The sequence below is a fragment of the Neomonachus schauinslandi genome, chromosome 15 (assembly GCF_002201575.2).
Source record: "Neomonachus schauinslandi chromosome 15, ASM220157v2, whole genome shotgun sequence".
NCBI lineage: Eukaryota > Metazoa > Chordata > Mammalia > Carnivora > Phocidae > Neomonachus > Neomonachus schauinslandi.
Genome location: NC_058417.1, coordinates 5,996,122 through 6,004,023, shown reverse-complemented (window position 1 = coordinate 6,004,023; position 7,902 = coordinate 5,996,122).

Sequence of the window (7,902 nt, the reverse complement as noted above, 5' to 3'; positions counted from 1 at the left end):
TATTATGTTATGTTAATCACCATACATCACATCATTAGTTTTTGGTGTAGTGTTCCATGATTCATTGTTTACGTATAACACCCAGTGCTCCACGCAGAACGTGCCCTCTTTAATACCCGTCACCAGGCTAACCCATCCTCCCCCCCCCCTCCCCTCTAGAACCCTCAGTTTGTTTTTCAGAGTCCATCGTCTCTCATGGTTCGTCTCCCCCTCCGATTTCCCCCCCTTCATTCTTCCCCTCCTGCTATCTTCTTCTTCTTTTTCTTAACATACAGTGCATTATTTGTTTCAGAGGTACAGATCTGTGATTCAACAGTCTTGCACAATTCACAGCACTCACCATAGCACATACCCTCCCCAGTGTCTATCACCCAGCCACCCCATCCCTCCCACCCCACCCCCCACTCCAGCAACCCTCAGTTTGTTTCCTGAGATTAAGAATTCCTCCTATCAGTGAGGTCATGTGATACATGTCTTTCTCTGATTGACTTATTCGCTCAGCATAACACCCTCCAGTTCCATCCACGGTGTTGCAAATGGCAAGATCTCATTCTTTTTGATGGCTGCATAATATTCCATTGTATATATATATATATATATATATATATATATATATATATATATATACCACATCTTCTTTATCCACTCATCTGTCGATGGACATCTTGGCTTTTTCCACAGTTTGGCTATTGTGGACATTGCTGCTATAAACATCGGGGTGCACGTACCCCTTCGGATCCCTACATTTGTATCTTTGGAGCTCCCCAAGGTTTTCAAGGGGCCCTGGTCTTCATCATGAGATGAAGAATCACCCACAGAGTCAGATGTTTTCCAGATCTACATTTTTCCAGAAAAAAAAAAGCGGGAGCTCTTTTTCTGGCATGAACTGAAATTCAAAAGGGGAATCAACACATAGAAAGAGTCTTGACCAGGTTTGAGACCAGCATTCAGTGAATTTTAGAACTAACCCTCTTCTTAATGGGGGTAGCTGAAATCTTGATATCTGCAAGCACAGAGATTAAGCTCAGAAGCTTAGGCAGACCCTAAACAAAGAAATAAACTAAAATCAAGATTGGGCCTGTCACAGAAAACAGCATTAGTGGTAGATAGATGGGTATCTCTATGAGACAAGATCCACAGTTTTCTTTGGGGATTACTTGTAATCTTGAAGAAATAGGCGATATTTATTACACTAGCAGACTGTCATGTTTTACACAACTAAATTCATTTAGTTGAGACTTTCTACATCTCTAATCATTCCAAAGTTTTTTTTCTTCTCGGATATTTGGACATTATGTTGAAACACTGTGGCAAAGTGCTTATGCTCAGATATAATAATTTTTTATTACCATTCTTTTCACGAATCCATTCTAAAAGGGATGGTACATTAGTATTAGGATACTGGTAACAGCAAGATTTTACTACATGCCAGGCTCCATTGTGGGCATTTTACACACATCATTTCAGTTAATTCTCTTAACAATCCTAAGAAGTAGATGGCATTGCATGTCTCATTTTACCCATGAGAGGGCTGAGGCACAAAAATGTGGCCACGCTATGACCCTAAAGAGGTTTCCATGCTAAGAGGTTTCACTGATAAAAGTCGGCACTAAAACTTGTTCTGATTTAGCTTCCTGATTCCCAGTCAACTGTGTTACTCCCTGTGCTGTGTTATCATCATTCCTGCCCAACTAAGTTCTGGAAACTCACTAGATCTGTTTGTCTCTTGAAGTTTGAGTTAATAGACAACCACCTATACTGGCTACTGTAAAGCTTCTCCTCAGATCAATGCCAAAGCATCCCTTTGGAAATTTGTTTAAAAATCATATATTCAATTATGCAGCCATCAAAAGGAATGAGATCTTGCCATTTGCAATGACATGGATGGAACTGGAGGGTATTATGTTGAGTGAAATAAGTCAAACAGAGAAAGACATGTATCATATGACCTCACTGATATGAGGAATTCTTAATCTCAGGAAACAAACTGAGGGTTGCTGGAGTGGGGGGTGGGGTGGGAAGGATGGGGTGACTGGGTGATAGACACTGGGGAGGGTATGTGCTCTGGTAAGCGCTGTGAATTTTGCAAGACTGTTGAATCTCAGATCTGTACCTCTGAAACAAATAACGCAATATATGTTAAGAAAAAAAAAAAAAAGAAGAAGAAGAAGAAGAAGGTAGCGGGAGGGGAAGAATGAAGCGGGGGAAATCGGAGGGGTAGACGAACCATGAGAGACGATGGACTCTGAAAAACAAACTGAGGGTTCTAGAGGGGAGGGGGGTGGGAGGATGGGTTAGCCTGGTGGTGGGTATTGAGGAGGGCACATTCTGCATGGAGCACTGGGTGTTATGCACAATGAATCATGGAACACTGCATCTAAAACTAATGATGTAATGTATGGGGATTAACATAAGAATAAAAAAATAAAATAAAATAAATCATATATTCAGGGGCGCCTGGGTGGCTCAGTCTGTTAAGTGTCTGTGTTCGGCTCGGGTCATGATCTCAGGGTCCTGGGTTCAGGATCCACTGTGGGCTTTCCAGAGATCTATCCTAACAAGGTATAAAACCAAGCTAATTCGGGGCACCTGGGCGGCTCAGTCAGTTGGGCATCTGCCTTCAGCTCAGGTCATGATCCTGGGGTCTTGGGATTGGGCCCCGCATCCAGCTCCCTGCTCAGCGGGGAGTCTGCTTCTCCTTCTTCCTCTGCCCCTTTCTGTGCTCTTTCTCTCTCTCTCTCTCTCTCACTTGCTCTCTGTCTCTCAAGTATATAAAATCTAAAAAAATAAAAGTCATATATCCAGAGGTGCCTGGGTGGCTCAGTTGGTTAAGCAGCCAACTCTTGATCTCAGCTCAGATCTTGATCTCAGGGTCATGAGTTCAAGTCCCACGTTGGGCTCCATGCTGGGCATGGAGCCTACTTGAGGGGAAAAAAAAAATCATATATCCAGGTCCCACTTCTCAGAGAATTAGATTAGGGATGAAGGCAAGAAATCCGGGTTTAACATGCTTTCTGTGTGAGTCTGATATGCAGCCGGATTTGAGAAACCTGATTTAAAACAGTGAGCTCACGGGCTTGTGGGCTTTAGTCTTTTCTAATCAAGCACTCTTTACCAGTAAAAAAAATTGGGGGTTGGGTAGCAACTATTTGTAAGTGTATTATTCATAAATAATATACATGTATTATTTTGCCTTTATATTCTATATCATAAAACATATACAAAATAAAAGTCAAGGAAGGCTGAGGTGAGAATAAAAAATATTTGAAAAATATTTATTTTTCTCATTGAGTAATATTCTCATAAAAATAAAATGAACAATGAAATAAATAGGCCACATTCTCTGATCAAATCTTGGTTTACACTCTGTTATACAGAGATTTTTCAGGTCTAGTTCTAAGTTTATTTTTGACATTAGTTTTTAATGGTTGCCATGAGTGAAAAACCACACAAAATCTCCAAATGGAAAAAGTATATTGTTGGCAGTACATATTCATTTTTCAGTACCATCTGCTAATTAAGCAAAAGTTTTTGATGAAATGGGGCTAATAATTTCCACAGTCCCTGATGTAAGTCAGCACCTCTTGCAAACTAATTGGAAGATACATTGCATTTTTAAAAAAGATTTTATTTATTTATTTATTTAGAGCGAGGGTGAGTGGGAAAAGGGTAGAGGGAGAGGGAGAGAGATAATCTCAGGCAGACTCTGAGCTGATCATGGAGCCTGCTGCAGGGCTTAATTTCCCAACCTTAAGCTATCGCTCATGATAGCTTAAGCAAAGCTCATGTATGCTTAACCAACTGAGTCACCCAGGTGCCCCAATACCTTCAATTTTTTAAAAGATTTTATTCATTTATTTGAGAAAGAGAGTGGGAGAGCACAAGCAGAGGGAGTGGCCGAGGGAGAGGGAGAAGCAGGCTCCCTGATGAGCAGGGAGCCGATGTGGGGCTTGATCCCAGGATCCTGGGACCATGACCTGAGCCAAAGGCAGACGCTTAACCGACTGAGCCACCCAGGTGCTCCCTCTGCATCTTAATAATGTTAACCTGCAGGCTTAAAATGAATAGCACTAAAACTTTTTATATGGGACATTTTTGTGTATTGATTTTCATTCATTAGGACCTGATAAGAGGATACCAAACATTTTTCTTTTCTTTTTTTTTTTGAGATTTTATTTATTTATTTGAGAGAGAGACCAAGAGAGAGAACACAAGTGGAGGAGAGGGAGAACCAGGCTCCCCACCGAGCAGGGAGCCCGAAATGGGGCTCGATCCCAGGACCCTGGGACCATGACCTGAGCCAAAGGCAGATGTTCAACTGACTGAGCCACCCTGGTGCCCCCAAACATTTTTCATTAGACTTAGTACTTGATAGGATATTGTATGACCTTAAACATTGCTGACAAATTATCTTCATATTCTGGATATATTTTTTTCTGGATATATTATATATATAATCTGTATGTATATAAGCTCTTTCTCTCACTATATATAATCTATAGTACATAATCTCTATATACTTATAATTTGTATATATTTAATAATCTATATATATACACTGTCACATATACATACATATTCACATAGAATATATATATACTTATATTTACCAGTGTAATTGTACATATATACATATGCATATATATACTTCCATACAGCACATGTAAGTAGACATATTTTTGTATATATAAATATATATATTACATATAAATATACATACATATATAGTTAAGGTGACATTCATCATCAATGATAGTGGATATAAATGTACATTTCTACAGCACCTCGGTGGTGCCCCATGGCATGGACCTTTTCTTCCCTCAGGGTACCTTCCAGACTGTGACCCGAGTCTGCTCAGAATATGACAAATGAGGGGACAGTTCAGTCCATTTTATTCAATAATCGTGGAGCTGAGTTTCTTTCTCATCTCTCTGGCTCCATGGGTTTAGATCTTTCAAGGCATCTGCCTAAGCATGCAACGACTTTTTATACTTAAAAAAAAAAAATCATAGATCCATTTGAGGAAGTCTCCAGAAAAATTCCTATATGTACAAACACCCGCACTAAAGGTGGGGGGGCGGGGCGGGGGGGCTTGGTCATTGAAATCCTGAAGCCTCAAACTGAGCACCCCTTGTCTAAAGACATTTTATGTCCTCAGGAATTTGGTTTGGTTAGAGAAGCATCAGGATTTATCCACAGATTTTTTTTTAAGAAGGACTCCAATTTCTCTAGTCAGGTCTGTGGTCTGTTGTGCCACCTGTAAGAAATCCTCTCCCAGCCCCACCTGAACCTTCTTGAGCATCTTAAAGACCTCCTTCAGGACACCCCCCTCCTCCATAACACAAGTGATATGTTAGGACTTCTCACCAGAAAAAAAAAAAAACCTACAACAGCATTTTGTTAAATACTCTCTAAATAGCCCATAGAAGACAATGCGGCTTCCATTTGCCATGAATTAAAATCACGGTTTGCTCTAATGAAGTCAGCAGGTTACAAAGCACATCTTGATGTCACAAGAAGAGTATTGAGACTGGTTTCTGTTCCAGCCTGCCCTCCTTGCTCAGTCCATATGGTCAGTGTTTCCACACAGCCTCTGCTGGTACCCTCCGCTTCCTTAAACTCGAGTCAATCTGAATCTCCCCAACCCCGATGAAGTCAACATCCCTTCTCAAATCTTTGTTCCTAGGTTTCAGTGATTTGTTAATGAGATAACTGATCTGACCCACTGTAATCTCACGCAATTTAACTTCATTCTTAAATTCATCATAAATTTTTCTCCTAAGAGATCTCCCATAATACTTCCAAAGCTTACACGATCTCTCTGAGCAATGTGTCTTGGCTGCCCCACTCTATCCTGGGGCATCGTGCAGCAGAGAGGGGCAAGACCATGAAATTTGGAGTCAGAAAAAAGTTTAAATTTAGGGTCAGAAACTGAATGTCTTTGTGCCTTTGAGTTAGGCACGGACCCTTCCAGATCTCAGTTTCCTTATTTCTACAGTGGGAGTGTTGTTGAAAACCAGCCTCTGTTCTCGAGAGCCGAAATATGTAACATGAAGACAGTTTGGATGGAAAGAAGGAAGAAAATTTATTACTTTGCCAGGCACAGGAGGGCTGCAGCAGGCTAATGCTGAGGGGTAAAAGGCTGAGGGGTTTTATAGGAAAATACAGGATCTGGGCGGTTTCCATGGGAATCTGGAACGTGCTGCTAGCCGTGTGTCATGTCTTCAAGGTGGTCTCATGACCAGCGCTTGCTACCTGCCATCAGAATCTCGTTACTAAGTATACATTGAGGTCAGCGAGATATCAATATCGATACCGAGTTCCTGGAACAAAGGAGTCTACAGAAAAACAAGTGTGTGGGGGGGGGGGGGGGGGGGGGGTGCTTCAAGAGTGAGGAAGAGAGAAACGTGTTCAGTTTGAAGTTAAGCTTTGCTGAAGCCCTAGTGTGTTCATCTTAATTTCCATCCATCTTTAGGTGTTTTTTTTAAAATATTTTTTAAAAAATTTGTTTGTCAGAGAGAGAGAAAGTGAGAGTCAGCACAAGCAGGGGGAGCGGCAAGCAGGGGGAGAAGCAGGTTCTCTGCTGAGCAAGGACCCCGACTTGGGACTCGATCCCAGGACCCTGGGATCATGACCTGAGCCGAAGGCAGATGCTTAACCCCCCGAACCACCCAGGCATCCCATCTTTACATTTCTGCAGTGGTTTCAGGAGCAAGGATATTTGCTGTGTCTGCTGTCATGAGGACTGGACTTTTTAATTTCAAAGTGAATATTTTTTAGTTTGTAAAAAACATAATTGGCTCTGTGGTTTCATTTTGTTGTACCCTTCCTTCTCTCTTTTCTTTCCATAATGCTCTTCATTTTTTTTTTTTTTATGGTTTCTACTTCTTTTTCTCTTTGAACAATCCAGAATACTTTCTTAAAAATCTCTTTCAGATTGGGGCACCTGGCTGGCTCAGTTGGTGCAGCATGAGACTCTTGATCTCGGGGTTGTAAGTTCAAGCCCCACGTTGGATGTGGAGATTACTTAAAAATAATAAAAAAATCTTGGGCTGCCTGGGTGGCTCAGTCGGTTAAGCGCCTGCCTTCAGCTCAGGTCGTGATCTCAGGGTCCTGGGATTGACCCCTCATCGGGCTCCCTGCTCAGTGGGGAGCCTGCTTCTCCCTCTCCCTCTGCTGCTCCCCCGTCTTGTGCTCTCTCTCATTCAAATAAATAAATAAAATCTTTAACAAATAATAAAAAAATCTTTAAAAAAATTTCAAATTGTTCTATAATCTCTTATTTGCGGGGCACAATTTCTCTCATTTAAAAAAATAACTGGCAACTGCCCCCTTTGATGGATTGTTTCTGATGCAGCTTATAATTTTTGACTTTAAGCTTCTCTTCCATGAAGAATGTTTTCTGTGGGTGCCCCACGTAGCCTAGATCGGAGTACCCTGGAGTTTTGTTACTCGAGGATCAACCTCTCCTCTGCTCAAAGATACTGTTCCGCAGTTGTCTCTTCCCTCCCATGCCTTGCAAGTTTGTCCTCCCTGCTGGATCATTCCACTCAGCATATAATCATGCTGTAATACCTCCTAATTTGTCTCGTTTTGCTCTTTCCCTTTATAGCAAAACTTGTTGAATGACTTGTCTCTATTTGTTGCTCCAATTTTTCTCTATTGAAGTGTTCCATTCAGGCTTTCTCCATTCTCTGCTACTCTTGCTAAGGTCACCAGTGATTCCCCTGTTGCTGAAACCAATGGTCAATTCTCAGTCCTCATCACACCTTTGATCACTAGCTTTTGATCCAGTTGATTACTGCCTCCTTCTCTTTTTTTAAACATTTTGTAGTTGGGCTCCAGAACATCAGTCTTTGTTTTCCTCCTACCTCAGTGCCCCTTGATCTCTTTATCCGTTGA